The sequence below is a fragment of the Thermobia domestica genome, chromosome 9, assembly GCF_964235325.1.
Source record: "Thermobia domestica chromosome 9, izTheDome1.hap1.1, whole genome shotgun sequence".
NCBI lineage: Eukaryota > Metazoa > Arthropoda > Insecta > Zygentoma > Lepismatidae > Thermobia > Thermobia domestica.
The window spans coordinates 69,104,858-69,120,760 of NC_137462.1; the positions used below are offsets into that span (position 1 = coordinate 69,104,858).

General features: G+C 37.1%; 1 protein-coding gene across 8 annotated transcripts in view; it reads right to left on the reverse strand.

Moving 5' to 3' along the window:
- Positions 1-15,903, reverse strand: part of LOC145694723 (uncharacterized) — a 629,124-nt gene that overhangs the window by 136,878 nt on the left and 476,343 nt on the right. The window lies entirely within an intron of this gene.

The window sequence follows — 15,903 nt, forward strand, 5'->3', positions numbered from 1 at the left end:
CCAACTTCCAAGATAGACAGGTGGCCAACTTACAGAGTAATAAGCAACCTATGTCTTATGGGAAAATGCAGGTTCAAGACGAACCAAGCCAAGATAAGCAGGTAGCCAACTTAGAGAGGTGGCCAAGTTTACAGGTTTTACTGTATATGGCATTTTTATTTGGATAACCAGATAATCATCTTTACTCGGTGCTAGCGGCTAAAGTATCTCAAGTTACCCGGGAAAAAATTTAAGTAGTTTATGGTACCTCAAAATTTGCTCACAAAACGCTGTATTTATAGCCATAATAATTTTATTCACCCAAAACAATCCTGCATCGAATTATACAACAGTACGTTTTACGGTATTAAGAGTTGATTTTATCGAGAAGCAGGCTGATTTTGGACAAACTGTGTCTGTATTCTAACTGTATGATTCTCTCAATGCTTCAGACGGGGTCTGTATTTCAAGTAATGAGAATATTTTTGTCCTGACGCGACTATACGTCAGAGTCGGTAGTTCGGGTTTGACCTTGAAAGCGCTCTAAGCGACAGTTGCCTGCTGGCTTCCGTTGAGGCATGATCACGCGCGGTGTGGACGTCTGCAATGAAGTGTGTGCAAGAGCAAAATGCAGCAAAGCATTGAACAGAGTTACGCAATCAAATTTTATATTCGCCTTGGAATATCTGGTGCATCAACACTGAGAATGATTCGGCAAGCGTACGGCAGTGAAAGTTTATCACAAGCTCAAGTTTTTAGATGGCACAAATGTTCAAAGAAGACCGGAAGAGCGTGAAAGACGAACACCATGCAGGTCACCCGTCAACCTCAAGAACCGGAGACAACAAACAATGTATGCGAGATTTGCTGAACCCGGACCGATTTTTAAGTGTTCGTTTTATCGTGGATACGCTAGGAATCGATAAAATGGTTGTTCACAAATTCATCATCGAGGATCTTGGTATAAGGAAGATTTGCACCAAGCTCGTACTGAAAGTTTTGACGAAAGAGCAAATACAAAACCGTGCGGCCGTTTCGAAAGATCTTTCTGGAACGCACTAAAGAAAATCCTACGTTTTTGGAAAATGTCATTACCGAAGATGAAAGTTGGATCTACGAGTACGGCCCCGAAACAAAACAACAGAGCACCGAATTACAACTCCGCAGTCGCCTCGACGAAAAAGAAGTTCGCATGTCCAAGTCCAGAATCACAGTACTGGTACCTGAAGGACAAACAGTCAATTGGGCCTTCTGCGTGGAAGTGTCAGAAAGATTGAAGAAACAGGTCAACCGAGTACGACAAGAAATTGTCGCCGATTGGAAGGTCCATCATGACAATGCGCCATGTCACACCTGCTTCGGGGCTACAGAGTACCTGACGAAAAATTGCATCACAACGATTCCCAGTTTCCCTACAGCCCCGACCTTGCCCCTACAGACTTTTCCCTCTTTCCCAGAGTGGAAAAAGCACTCACAGGACACAACCACGAAACCCTGGATGTTGTCAAAGCGGCTTGCACGCGTGCTCTGAAAGCTGTTCCAGTTGCTGACTTCCAGGGAGCGTACGAAGTGTGGAAAACTCGCCTGTAGAAGTGTGTTGACGCGCAAGGAGCATACTTTGAAAACTACTAAAGGTTTGTAGCGATATCTGTAATAAATTTTTTCAATGTTAATTCTCTTAACCCTCCATAGAACGCGTGGTCGATTGTAACATCAAGGCGCACACGCGGAGTCTCACTCCGCAATATTTATTTATAGGCCTATATCTTAATTTTAACGTGTATTTTGTTTTGTAGCTATATTAAACTGTTTCATATTTTCTTTGCAACGTTTTTGACAATTGCGCATGTATATTTTATAGAACAAACTCTTTTTAACAGTACTAAGAAAACTAAACTTTCTCTATCCGCGGCGGGTGCGACGGCGGGTTAAAATACAGATCCTGTATGTTTAGTCGCTATCTTTCACAACAGCCACTTCGAGTGCCTCATCCATAGCTTGTGGCCGTCTCGTACATGGTGCGTCCTGGAGGAATTTATTGCTATTCGAAAATTTGTTAAAGCAAATATTCTATTATTCGCTCTTTCGCTCATTTACCACATCCCTATCGATGCCTGGCATATTCTTCCCGTTCCCCTTGCGTTTGTTCCCAGTTTAAACTTGTAATACACGCAAAACCATATAAGGCTGTTTGCAACTGAATGTTTGACCGGTTTTCACTAACGTCCATAACCAGCACGCTACAGGAGGAAACACTCGCTAATACATTACTTCCTCCTTCATTTCACTTCGAAACACAAGGTGAAAGGAGCGCATGGCATGCAATACATGGAAGTGCGACAGAACTTTTCTGGGCTTTTAATACGTACGTATGGGTAATTGAAAACGTTTAAAACTAACTGCAAGTTCGTAAAGTAAAATTCTCAACAAGTTCGATATACAAATAACACTAGTCAGTACGTTTTCAAATCCTTAGTATTTGGCTTCAATGATGTTTAATTTACATATTTGCTGCGATCTGTTGAACCACATAACTTTTGAAACAAAAACCGCATAGCGTTTATGTTAGCATGGAATTAGCAAACTTTCTACAGAAAGACCATATAGCATATTTCACCCTTACTATGTTGATCATCCCCTCAATGGTTACTTTATTTATTTATTTATTACTGTACAGCAATTAAGACGACATCATTTTCCATTCTTTCTTCTGTAATTAAATAAGATATATGTAATAATAAATGTGATTTGTCTTAACCACATTCACGAACCAAACGATTCACGAACTGTATGACAATATTTTCTTTTTGTCCAGCCCCATTTAGTTCTTATTCGATTTTTTTTTTTAACCAAGATTCACAATAACTCAAATTTGATAGTTTTACGCCACATTAAAGTTCTGTTTTCACTAAACAAAGTAAGGTTTACTACATAACAAAAAACTATGAGAAGACAATTTCAACACAATTCAGTGATCTCAGCATAACTATCACTTCAGCGTGTTAATTCAACTTCATGGATCCACTGTTGCAGTTAACCAGGCCTGGTGTTACTAATTCGACACAGAGACAGTGTGAAATTTAACACCGCGGCAGTGTTACAAAACTAGGCGATTGAACGAAGAAACGCTTCAATAGGAAAACCATCACAGTGATCTTTCTATGTTATATATCACTAGAAACATGTCTATTACTAGAAACATGCCAGCTAGCATGGTTAATGCAAGCCATTGAGACATTCATATTAACAACTGTATTATGCATCAGTAATCAGCGAAACCTTTCATTTGTTAAGAACAACTACTTAGTAAAGACAACATAGCCGTCTCAAAATTCTGTGGCTCAGTTAGATACACCTATAACGTAATTTTAGACGTACACATTGCCTTCCAAGAATATCATAAATATTTAGTATATAATATTGAGAAGCTGAATTACCTTTTTTGTTATGAGCAAAGCTTTACGTGCTATATTTGATTATACCAAGTAACGAACAAAGTACTTATTTCATGTAATCTTTCACGAAAGCAGTTATATCAGCCGTATAAATTTTCTGACATTTACATGAAAAGTGCTACCATCTGTTGTTACTGTTTCCTCTTCGTCGCAGACTTATATTTCGTTCCTTGTGACCACTTTCAAATAATGAGTGCCACGCTTTTTATTATCTCTTACAAGAGTCATGTCTGTTTAATAATAATAATAATAATAATAATAATAATAATAATAATAATAATAATAATAATAATAATAATAATAATAATAATAATTCATTTGTAAAAGTATTCATTTGGCAACTGTATATAACACAACAATGGTGTGTTACTCGCTCCTTATTATGTCAGGAATTTGATTTCACGACTATCATTTCAACATTACTTCAGTTAAAGTGCGATGCCGTTTAAGTTAGACCAGGCTTCTGTCAAATTTTAATACAACTCGCTTAACATAGAGCTACTGTGTTGGACTAACAGCTATATGTAATCTATGGCATGATTATCATATACTCCACAACTGAGCACAGTTCTCGAAATACTGCATGGGAATAATAATAAAACAATTGTACAGCTCACAGATGACAAGAAGAACCCTAAAACTGGGGAAGTGGGGTACGGTCAAGTCCATTTTCGGTTTTTGAGGTGTGGTCTATACTTAGATGTTTGCTACTCCGGGTAGTTATCTGTGTGCTATTCCGTGGTGTCATTTGAAACCCTCGTGCGAAAAGTCGGCGAGCCCATAACTACGTCAGACTACTTCTGCTAGGGTTCTTCTCGTCATCTGTGAGCTGTACAGGGTTCGTCCGGGGGAAGTAGTAGGGTCACCAAAACGTGGTAAAGGAGGATGCTACTGCGCTTGTTGGGTGGTGGGGTCTTAGCTACCAGCGCACCAGTCACCAGTCGTCTCCAAGCCTTCACGGAGTGAAGATCGACTTTAAAGTGAACCCATTTCAAGGTGCTTTGTCATCTCCACAAGAATCTCTATAAGGAGTGGTTCACAGAGGGTTTGTACCGCCTGTCGCTCCTGCAGACCTCTTCCTCTTCCCCCAATTGAAAAGGGACATGAAAGGATGGCACTACGGCTCGGTCCAGTCCATTCAAGAGGCCATAACGAGGAAGCTGAAGAACATTCCCGTTTCTGCGTTCCAGGGAGCCTTCAGTGATTGGCAGGGTCGATGGAAACGCTGTGTTGAAGCAGAAAGGACATGTTTTGAAAACTAGTAAGTCGATGTGTCAAAATTGTGATTTAAAAAAAAATCAGTCCTACTACTTTTCGAACAAACCCTGTATTTACAAAAATCAATTTGGAGCTATGTCGTTATAAAATACATTTGAACTCATCATTACGAACTCAAATTTCACTTCCACATATGGTATGAAGTAAAGCTATGTTTTTATACGTCATATTCCACGTAAAACAGTTCACGAAAAATTTACAGTTCTTTCTGACGGACAATGAGTCCTTCAGTTTTACAATATGAGAATACTTTACATATTTACGCTACACTGAAACTATCCAGATCATACTGATTTTAAGTAATATAAACATGTACGTATGTACCTTCTACCTCATGTCAAACGAACAATATCTACACTGTGCAGAAAGCCAGTTCTTGAAAACCGTTATTTACTCTGGTTCTCCTTGAATATTATTACATCTGTTTTTTTAATCATTTTTTAGTAAGCACAAATTGATCTAGCACACCAAAAAACAAAAGAAAAGCCGAAACTAAATTCATTACTGACCCATTGGAAAAGACAACAAGCAGGAACATAGTGAGGACACAGACACACAACACTAAACAATACCTCACACTCTAAGTAAGCTTTGTGCGTACGATGTAATAATAAACGTGCCTGCTTTTATTGATTCATATTGTCAATAACATTGCATTAATAATTTGATTTCATGACGGGAGATATGGAGCTACTGGCATGCACCATTAACGAGGTCAATACAGGGAAATGAAAGGTTGTTTGCTTTTGCGGTATAGAGGGGAGTAGGGTAGAGGGAAGTTACAGGAAAGCTCCAGAAAATAATATTTATATATATATATATATATATATATATATATATATATATATATATATATATATATATATATATATATATATATATATATATATATATATATATATTATTTTTATTTTTCTAAAGTTAGTTTTGTTGTTGTTCCAAATGGAACCAATACTCTTTAATAAGAATGAAATAAAACCATCACTTCCAAGCACACGCACAGCCAACAATCTCCTCCCCATCGATTACATACATACACAATTATATTTTATATGACTATGAGGAAATAACACATTAAATCCATTAACCTAATATTATCAACTATAATTGTTTTCGATTTTTCTGCTAAATATATAGCACATTTCATATAATGAATACAACAAGCAGAGGACTACTTTTAATTTCAAATACGACTTGAGGTAACTATTCGGAGGCTTGTTACGACGAAGGATTTTATCTTTTCGCTGGACTCCTTGCTACAACCAGTGAATATACACATAGGTGTATGTGTGGGGGGGAGAACGCAGAAATTGATTTAAAACTGAAAAATGTATTTAAAAAAATATGACCAATAAAAGTAACACGAAACTTTTAATCCCGGAATAAATGAATTTGACATGACATACGGTACATAGTACACAGACATAAATACAGCCTAAAGAAGTCGAGAAGTGAATTTTTTGTCACATATGTACTTTGGACATTTTCGTGTTTAATGGGAAATTTCTTCGCCGAAATTGTGATGACATAGCTGAATTAGCAATAGGCATTAACACGCAATTCTTAGTTGTTCAAAAGTTTGGTTGTGCAACTGATCTGCAAACGTTACAACGCGAGCATATCCAACTTAAACTGAAGAATACATATTTAATGAAGCAGCCAAACTGCTACACAATCATAAACTGAATATTAGCAGTAAGGGAAAATGCGGGAATGGCGACCACTTAAAGGAAAATTTAAAAATCTCAAAAACTATATGAAGTAAAATAAAAAGATAACGTACGTCTGAAAAAGTAAAGTTTCTAGTACATTTTCGCGTATTAAATTTTTGTTTATCGCTAACAGTTATTTTTGCAAATGTTAAATAGTAACAATGTATGTTTGAGCGCAGTTACCCTACAAGTAGAGTAATGCCACTCAGTATCCATCCTAACAATAAATCAGTACAATTTCTTGTACTATATAGAAAGCTTATTTTACTGTACCTATATTTATTAATATGAAGATACAAATTAAATGAAACACTATAACAGACATTATAGAAGATATAATGAGACTTTTAAATCTGTCCTTTTATGTAGTGAGACGTTACTCTTATGAAAAATAAACACTGAAGGAATCTTCAGAAACAACTACAAAAACAAAATTTCAAAGGTATATTAATTATAACGTTTGCTAAGATCCTGAGTTTTCTTTCAAATAACCAGACACAAAATAACACTGGAAAAACTCAAACTGCTGTATCGAAGCAAAGAAAAATATATTATACATCTCCCTAACCACAAAGTTCAAAAACATATTCTTTAATATTGTAGCGTGCCGACCCGTAACCCCCTCTTCCGGGTTTACTTTCTGCTTTTCTCATTGCTATAAAATTATAATTAGTATTTAAAAACCATTTAATTACTTTATTGTCATCTAATTGATGCAAGTTTTGTTCAGTGTTTAATTTCTTTCTTTATATTTTGATTCTTTCTGTGGAGTAACTCAACCAGAACAAAAATCTAAAGTTAGCTATTTGTCTCGTAAGAGGAAAGAATGTTTTCTCAGATCTCCCCCCCCCCTCTTTGCATCTTGTCGAAACATATCTGAATTGGTAACTTATAACCTTTGAGTCGCTGCATGTGCAAGGGAATATCCAACCCTTGTCTCTCATCTGAGAGTCTTATTATTTCTGAATACTTTTATTCTAGACGTATAAATAAGTTTTAGGCGCCAAACTTGACATCTCAAGATGCTAAAGATGTCCATTTTGACAATGTATTAAATACGCGTCTAGGAAACACTTGTACTCCTGGTATCAGTATCGTAACAAGACGGGGGACAAGGGGGCATTGCCCCCTAAGTTTTGGTAGAAGTTATTGGGGGCGCAGAAGGCTCCTAATGATTACTTTGCCTTTTGTTGACAGCCGATTGAAGAATGAAAATTTTATGTACAAAAGCTTTGTTGACAGCTGATTGAAGAATGAAAAGTTTATGTACAAAAGCAATGTTTCATATATACTGCGAAATCGTCGACAAAATATAAAAGTGCTTTCTATTATTACAACTAATGGACACTTTCTTTGTTCCCGTTGGTGTTGATGATCTAGAACACCTTTGATACAATAAAATAAAGAAATAAAAATTATCTATATGACAATCAAGCAGCGATATAAACATTTTCTTAACCGCTTGTCGCTCCTCATTATGTACGGGCGCCTGCCTCGATAGTATAAAAAAGGAAATAATGTCACAATTTCAGAGCATTGTAAATATATTAATTATTCCTTTCTTCGCCCCTGATTGTATAGGGGCGCCTTCGATAGAACAAAAAAGGATATAATATTGCACCAAGGGGTGCTGTAGATATATTAATTATTCTGTGGCGGCGGTTGGACGTCAAAAGTGGGGGGGGGGCAAGACATGATGTCAACATTTGTATATCAATATTAGTTTTTTGGTTGCTTCTAACATTTTGTTTGACGAAAGGTTGTATAACTATTAGGATACTGTATTTTCCAGTTAAAATACCGTATATCGTGTTTCATATTTTACTAAGTAAATTGACAAGAGCAACTTTGTACTCTTAAACAACGAAGGTGTAAGAAGAGATTTGATTCCTTGCTCATGAACAACTTAAAATTCTGTCCGGAAAATTGTGTGGTCAGAAGGGGCCTATTTGATAAATTCGCAAAACAAACAGAAAGGATAATATTAATCGAACAGTAATGAAGAATGAGGCTTGTTTCGCAAAAGTTATATTGAAACTGGAAATTAATGAGCAACTTATATTTTTAATTCCATGCATGTTATTACATGTTATTATTCTTAGAAAAACAGTAAATACTACAAGCATATGCTGCCACATTTAAAGAAATGCTTTTGCAGCTTCCCGAAAAATGTTGGTTGCCATTAGGTACAGTTTTCACTTTCTTGGAATACATCAGAACTCAACAATACTTAGAATCACTCCAGACTCCGGTTATGCAAAATAACCCTAAAACTAGGGATGCGCACGAGACAAGATTTGAGGCTGTCTCGTCTCGAAAATGTGCTGTAAAAGTGATGTCTCGACTCGAAAAATGTATTCTTCTCTATTGGAAGAGCAGTGTCTCGACTCGAATTTTATCAGGAAAATTCTGTCTCGACTCATCTCGTGCGCATCCCTACCTAAAACCTAGAATTATGTTGAACTCACTAAATTCAATTGTATATACAAAATTGTATACAGTATGTATACTCCTAAATTCATATATTACACTGCAAAACAATGCCGCGCCTTTGACGTGGGAGACCCGGGTTCGATTCCTGGCGGGATCTTGTTGTTTGTATTCCACGTTAATCAGTAGGTCCACGTCTCATATAGCCTCACTGGTGAACGGGATGTTAACTGGTGAACGGAATGAACGGGGGAACTGTCGATTTTTGTGCAATTAAATAATAATTTGTGAACAGTGTTTCTTCCAGACATGCTTTTGGGAGGCACTGGCCCCCGAAGCTCTGAGAGTATCCCATCTCCCGAACGAGACCAAAATAATACGTCTATAATATAATAATAAATAGAATAGTACCAGCAGTGCTCCTCTCGGAATACAAAGTGTGCGCCCCGGAACATTGTTCCTGAAAGAAACACTGCTTGTGAAGAACTTCTTTTTTTGCGAAATATTATCTCATTTAGTTCTAAAGCAACTGACTTACATATCGAGCCCTTGTAAGAAGAAATGAAAGTACACTCGAATTGTGGCACTCCAATAGGTTAATTTTTGGGCCATTTTTCGTGGCAATTGAAACGCAATTCATGTAGCTTTCTTCACTGTACGGGAAGACAACCAATACGTACTCACGGAATGGCAAATATTTTATGGCACCATTTTTATTCTATGAACCATTAATACATACAAAAACTTTATATTTCCAAATGAAATTATATACATTTATGGGTCATTTCAAAAAAGTGGGGGGCAACTGCCCCCCTTTGCCCCCCTAATCGCCGCCCATGCCCCTGAGTGTCTAGGGGCGCTTTCGATGAAATAAAATAGGAGATAATATTGCACCAAGAGGCGCTGTATATATATTAATTATTCCTTTCGTCGCCCCTGACTGCCTAGGGGCGCTGTAGATATGTTAATTATTCTTTTCGTCGCCTCTGGCGCTTTCGATAGAATAAAACAGGAGATAATATTGCACCAAGGGGCGCTGTATATATATTAATTATTCCTTTTGTCGCCTCTGACTGTATAGGGGCGCCTTGGATAGAACAAACAAGGATCTCCTCAGCTACTGCGCAGGAAACAGACCCCGAAAAGACTAGAACACTCGCAGGCATCCGCGAAAAATTACCAATTCAATACCGCAAAAGAGAAATTACGCGCAACCTATTATGAATCTTTGGACAATATCATTTGCGAAATTGTGTCGATTCCATCAGCCTCAACTGAAGAAGTATCGTGCAATACAGGATGGATTTCTGGAAGGTAACTTTTCTCAAGACATTAGTGACATTCTAAAAAAAATACCATGTCAATCCGGACCGACTACAACTACAGATGCAACAGTTGCACACCACTATTCCCATTTCAAAAAATCTGCGAGACCTGGTTGAGAACTTCAAGAAACTCTGTAAAGAAACACGAAGTGTAACAAGAAACATAAAGAAGAAATGAGGTACGAACCATGATCCTACGACAAATAGAGATGACACTGTTGACTAAAAATGTGTAATAGGGAAAAAAATCATTTTTTAAAAAAAAATCACTATTTACCCTACCCCTATTACACATTTTTAGTCAACAGTCATCCCTATTTGTCGTAGAATCATAATTCATACCTCATTTTGTTCGTAATGATGCAACATACTAGTACCATTGCGCTGTCGTGTACCTGAGAAGATAAATTTCCGAAAAGGGAATTTTTGAAAATTCGAATTTCTCGCTACTTCTTCGTACAGTTGGCGCAGGAATTCCTCCCATCAAGTACATGATAGGGACATGCAAGTGGTACGAATGAAAACGCTGCTTTATTACAAACAAAATTAGGTACAAACCATAATCCTAGTATAAATAGTCTTGGTGTTAGAGCTGATTTACTAAATTTCCCTCCCCATTTTTGGCTAATAATTACGAGGGCCATCCGGAAAGTCGTACCCGTTTGTGCAATAAAAACACAGTAATACATAGTAACAAATATACGCATTTTTATTGGAAAGAGCATACTTTGCACTACTTCTCCACATAATCACCAAGCAAATTGAGGCATTTGTCATACCGTGTAACGAGTTTTTGTATTCCAGCGTCATAGTCCTCCGCCGCCAGCGTATTGAGATACGTAGTCACGCCTAGTTTAAGTTCTTCATCACTGTCAAATCTTTTTCCCGCCAGAAAGTCTTCAAGCTTTGTAAAGAGATGAAAATGTTCACAGAGTTCATCAATTGTGACGCGCCGATCGTTCCTCAAGCATTCGTCTACTGACCTCAGCAGTTCGTCTGTAATGACAGATGGTCTCCCTGAACTCTACTCGTCGTGTGTACTCCCCCTCCCCAGATTGAAGTTGCGACACCAGCGCCGAACAGACGACTCGTCCATCACATTCTCTCCATACACTTCCTTTAATTGGCGATGAATTTCACAAGATCGAACGTTCCGTGCATTAAGAAATTTAATCACGGCCCTCACTTCACAACTGGTGGGGTTCTCAATTCGTTTAATCATTATAAACGAGCACAGACACAACACAGACACTGCTATCGTCACGCAACCTCGTACAGAGCAGGCAGACAAGCCACTGACGCGGTCTGACCTTGGCTAGCGGCTCCGCGAGTCGTCAGCGCTTCATGCGGCGCAAACGGGTACCACTTTCCGGATGGCCCTCGTACTAATGTATTGTTATTGAGTAAAGTCTAGCGTCAAGAGCGTTTATTGTAGGATCATGGTTCGTATCTCATTTTGTTTGTAATGAAGCGACGTTTCGAACTGTACCATTCACGTGGCGCTAGCATGTACCTGGAGGAACAAATTCCCGAAAAAGTTATTTTTTCCTGACAAAAATATCATTTTCCGAATTCGAGCGCGATTTTTTCATTTTTGGTACATAATACGGAAATTTGAGTGGTACAGTTGGACACATTGCTTCATTACGAACATGATGAGGTAAGAACTATGATCCTACGATAAAGAGTCTTGACACTAGAGCTTATTGAATAACAAGAGATTAGTAGCTATTAGAAAAGAATGAGTCGGGAAAAAAAAGTAAATGAATTTTAGCACCAAGACTATTTACCGCAGGATCATAAATAATACCTTGTTTTGTTCGGAATGAAGCAAAATTCTTTTGGTATCATTCGCATGTCCGTGTCGTGTACCGGGGGGGGGGAGGGGGAGAAATTCGCGGGAAACGCTGACTTAAAAAAAAATCCTTTTTCCCCAATTTGGACGAGCATTTTATTACCGTAGATACATATTAGGGAAATTTGACTGAAACAGTTGAAAACACCACTTCATTCCGAACAAAACGAGGTATGAACCATGATTCTACGATAAATAGTCTCGACGAAATAGCTGCTTGTCTGAAAGTCTAAAATGTACCTTAAAAAGTAGGTTCCAAAAAGGTTAATGTATAGGTTATATATATATATATATATGAAAGTTCGAACGAACGAATTGTTTGTAGAGTTCTTAGAATAATATTTAACGACAAAAAATGTTTTAGTGAAAAGTTAGTGGTGGCAACAATAACTGTTCTGAATAGTGATCTAAGGTCTCGAAGAAAAAAAAAAAAAAGACTGCTTGTTTCTTAAAAAAAAAAAAAAGAGAAAAAGAGAAAACGAATATCTTTTCCATGCATTTTTGGCTTGGATTTTTTTGTTTATTTTAATATTTCATATTTAATGAAGAAATAACAGTGTTCCAGTTTTTTTGTTTTTTTTTCATCATAACTTTAAAATACTGTATTCTGAAGAGAAATAAAAGGTACGGGCCACCACACTAATCTTTCTTGCTCTAGTTCCTTAAACTAAATCATATTATGCTGCTATTAGTGAAACATTTTCTTCTGAAATACAAATAAAATTATGATGCCTTTTCGGCTCTCATATTAGGTTCTTGTCTGCCAGTTTAACTTTAAGCAACCCGAACAACACGCATTTCAAGATGTATAAATTTCAAGAACTTGATATAATGGTTAGGCAGCCAACGTGGCACTTATGAGATGCTAGTTGTCAAAAAAGCGAAAATTTGCCGTTTTCTTTCCAAAAGCCGGCTTTTTAAAACGAAAATAAAGCAAGTCTCAAAAATCCGGCTATTTTGCATCTCTAGTCAGGTATATGAATACAAAGTGCAGTTCAATCTATGTACTGAAACATTTGAAGATTAAATGTGGTGTGAAAGTAAACTAAGAAAAGTGTGCATGTAGGTGTATTGTGGCCGAATGTATACGGAACAATCATGTCATACTATTTAGTGATTAATTAATTAATACTATTTAATGTAATTAATAGTACATTTTATTTCATACGTATCCCGACGCAAATCAAATGAGGTCTACTAGTTTTACTAATGTGCGACTCTTGTGTTGAGTGAATACATTGAGCGGGTGAAGAAGCTGTCTTTACTTCAAGTCAGTCTACTATTTTAATTATTCAGATCATAACATTTAATAAAACTCATAATACTTCTAATTCGGCGTTCCAGTCATTTATAACGCCTGACTAAAATTCTCAAACTACTACCTCACCTACTCTCACATTCTATCATAAATTATCTCCGAAGAAGCCATTCGTCGAAGTTGATTATTACGAACATCTATCTTGTTATTTTTTTCTACTCCAGTCACGCCTACCAAGGACTAAGTGCTTCATCATCTTGTTATTCGAGAAGTTGAGTGGATCCTTACCATCCTGTGTGCCCTGTGACTCCAGTTCTATCTCGGCATTCGCCTGTAGAAATTCCGATTGGAGAAACGACTTCTATCTCCGAAGGAAGTGATAGCATCTTTACCGCTCGAACCAATCCAGATTCATCCTAGGAATTCTTGGTCGCAGTGAACATCTCTTTTGCCACGCCACGTTCAACTTGGTCTTCTATCCGGCTCGATGATACTTCAAGAGGCCACTTGAAACTCTTCAATCTCCGTAGGTGTTTAATTGCGAGGTAAGTGATTTTAATTGTTTTTGTGACCCTACTTGTGCGTCTCGATTCCTCGCATCGACTCAAAATCACGTATACTTCTGTGCACCCAATATTTGATTTCAATGTTTGTTTTCATAAAGTGATTTTAACAACTAAGGTTGTTAGCGATAACTCTCTCTTCCATTTTATTATTTTATTTATTAAATTGTTACTAGGGTAAATTATCTAAGTCTTTAATGAAGCTAATATTACTTTTGATTAAGTATAGCCAAGCCTGACCCTATCTTGTGAACTTACACATTCGAGGTCCATTAATTGTGTTAATAATATTGTTTTACATTGTATTAGCTTTGACTTAATTCCTTGTTGTGTAATACCAGCCATACACTAACGTATTTTTCAGCCGTAGCCATAAAATTTCTTGCGCTAGTCTTGTTAGCAGCTGTCAATACGTTAGTGTATGGGACCTGGCGTACGTTTACGTACCGAATTTTCATACGCTGGAAAAGTCTGGGTGCTTTTAACTTCGAGCGTAAATACGGCGCGTAAAAACGGCTCAGATGAAAGGGTTTTCGAGCAGCAGGTGGTCTCTTGCCCTTTCCACGGCCTTCTCCCCGGTCTGGTCTTATTGTTTTCAGAAGAGAAAACCTGTTCTTGTGTTGTCCTAGCGAATCGTTGCTGAGGTTTGCTGGTAGACTCACCAGAAATCATCATTCCAATCTAATTTCAGTCTTTCCATACAATATACGATTTCTGCTAAACTAATATTTCCTATTGCACAAAACGAGACATTATTTCCAAATTAAAATTCATAATTAATTTTGAGTGCACAGAGAAAAAGGTATTTAAATCCAATACTTCCTAATCTGAATTCGCAAATTATGAGAGCTCCTCCGTGGCTATATAGTCAGCGTACGCGTCCTCTGTGCGGGTCGCCCTGTTCGATTCTAGGCGGGAGCTCATGCAGTTCGGGTTCTACTTCCCATATAGGCTCGCTAAACTTATCGAACCTGATGCCTTTCGACTAGGAATTTAAGATTTAATTTAATATTTGGACATTATTATTATTATTATTATTATTATTATTATTTTACACGGGTAAAGGCGCATATAAAAATGAAGTCACACCTTCAGAGTTACCCATGTTGTGATACTGAAATGAAATCTTTGAGTTTAACTTCCCACGATTATGCCATTTAGACTAAAGAATACAATAATTAAGGCAAGTGAATGATGACGAGAGAATTGGTGGAATGAAATTTGGGAGGAAACGAGAGTACTCTGCGAAAACCAACGGACATGATGTTGCACGCACAAACTTATTTGCACGGGAATTGAACCAAGGACCCCACGCACAAGAGATAAGTGCTTTAGCACTGAGCCGCTGTGGCCCTCAGTGGCTAACACCGGGCGACGGTAATTTTGTCACCGGAAAATTCGTCATGGTAATTTCGTCACCGGTAATTTTGTCTCCAAAATATTACCATATAGGTAATTTCGTCACCGAAAATAATGTCACGATAATTTCATCACCAGTGTCTTTTAGAACATAATACAAGTACAGTGAATGAACTCGAAAAAGTTTTTGAAATTGTTTTCTTTAATCTTCAACTGCCAAAACTGTGCAGCATAATCAAAATATATTATTTTTATTAAATAAAGAGTTACATATTTTAGATATTGTATTTGAGACAAGAGATAAAAGTTTCCAGTAATTCTATCACAGAAATATTGTCATATAGGAAATTTTGTCACGGTTATTTCTTCACCTTTGTTGAATTAAATAGAGACAAAGCAAACGATCAAACAGATTACGTTATTTTAATAAAACTTAGAAAACAATTCAGTTGGTGTTGAACTCTGCAAAATTGAAGTTTCTGGTAATCGACGCAAGAACAAGCACCAGTAGGAGAAAATAATGTCTGCTTGAGCAAATGTTAAAAGCACAGGCAACATGGGGCACTAATGGGTTCATTATTCACTATTTACGAATATTAAATTTCGCGAATATAAAAATTTCAGAACAGAAAATAATAAACAAATATGGGAAGATACGCCAATCTGTTAATTTTCCCGCAGAATAGACG